Below are 1,942 nucleotides of genomic sequence, written 5' to 3'. Positions count from 1 at the left end.
TTTTCCAAATTGGGTCCGAGACTCTCACATAGGCCTTATCCTAAAACCCATATAATTATTTAGTCCAGTTGCTTATTCTTGGAAGTCCATTAATAGTCCAATTACCAAAGCCCACTAAGAAGGCCCAATTCAAGGCTCAAGTGAGATTAGGACTTTCACATGAAATGATGGTTAGGGTTAAGTGTTTCTCACTTAACCCATTAAGGACTTAATCCATTAAGTCCATTATTACCTTAAGTTATTTTGCCAATGATTATTAATTATTATTTTAGGTTTAATAATTAATTCTCGTATGTGTCCCAAATGATTCCCACTATTAGGGTTTTATGCCCTTTGGGTTTTCCAAACCCTAATTAGGGTTTTCCAACCCAATACTAGCCTATTAGTTCATTGGTTGGGCTTTTAGGTCACATTGGGTCTTATTGACCCAATAGGGTTCCATTGGGCCAACTAGGGCTTCTTTGGGCCCATTAGGGTTTCCTTGCTTCCACGTTGTCCAAACATCCCCCAAACGAGGGCCAAACACAATCAAAGCACATCGCCACCCGACACGGCGGCCGGTGGCGGCAACCACCACCTCAGGGTGGTGGTTTAGACTTTTCTTTTCATTCTTATCACAACTTTACAATGCAAAACTCAAAATAACACTCACATACACACTAAGTAAACACACATACACCAGCATAGCCATCTAATGGTGGCAAGCGACTGTTCATGGCGGCATGAAAACAGCAGCAACAATAATAAGGCGTCCGGCGGTGGCAGCAGTGCAAGTGGAGGCAACAGCCGTGGTTTTGGAAATGGCATTCACCACCTGACGCTGGTGGCGGTGACTTTTCTTGGTTCCCAACCAAAAACTTTGACCTATCGCGAGCAGAAGGCCCACGGACCCAAACCCCGACGTCTGATATGCACCCACGGTGGTGGCGGCAGATTGTTTCTTGATTCACAGCCCAGCAACCCGTCGCCCAGACAAGAGATGACGCAAATCGGTGGCATATTCCCAATTGCTTGGTCGGTTGTTTGTGTGGAAAACAAGGAGAATTGGAAATGGTTCATAGAAAATCTTTCTGAAGATTTGCAATGTTGGATGAAGGACAAGGTTTGGTTGTAATTTCAGATCAACACAAGGTGTGGTACATAAATATCTCATGTTCTAAAATTACTAATTGCTATTCTAATTACAAAAATTAATGTCACTTATGTAGGGTTTGATTGATGCAGTAAAAGAAGTATTTCCAATAGCTTAACATAGGCAGTGTGCTAAACATATCTATGTGATAAATTGCACCATACTATCGACTAGTAACAGTGACATAATGAATGGTCGTAATAACGGAATGACGTTTGGCACCCGCAGACCTGCAGGTCCGGCTGTAGCTAGCAGCAAGGTGTAGGATTGTCAATCCAGTATAGATCTATATGCAAACTCGCACTGTAACAACGACAACGTATAGTCGAAAATAAGGTATGATGTTTGGCACCCGCAGACCTGCAGGTCCTGCTGTAGCTAGCAGCAAGGTGTAGGATAGTCAATCCATTATAGATCTATACGCAAACTCACGCTCTCCCTTCAAGAGACTCTGGCTACAATCCGGGTCATGACAATTAAGGCATGATCCAATACAGTGGATCATAATTTTATTAACGTATTAATGTAAGTGTAATGTACGGGAATGTTCTATGTGTGCTAGCTGTAATGTGTGTTCTCTCTCTATCTAGCAAGTATAGTAATGTACTGTAATGTTCTAGAGAGTATTGACTCATGAATGAACTGACTCATTGTATGATATCGCGTTCTAGTAATTGTTCTAGTATCTTCCTAAACTACCCATATGGTAGTTTACTAGTAATCTAACTGGTACGTATGGACATGGATGTATACCCTTGCTACCCAAGGGCATGGGATGAACCGGAAGGACCTTTTATGACTATATATGTA

The sequence above is a fragment of the Lactuca sativa genome, chromosome 3 (genome assembly GCF_002870075.4).
Source record: "Lactuca sativa cultivar Salinas chromosome 3, Lsat_Salinas_v11, whole genome shotgun sequence".
NCBI classification, from domain to species: domain Eukaryota; kingdom Viridiplantae; phylum Streptophyta; class Magnoliopsida; order Asterales; family Asteraceae; genus Lactuca; species Lactuca sativa.
Note: the sequence above shows the minus strand (reverse complement) of the source record.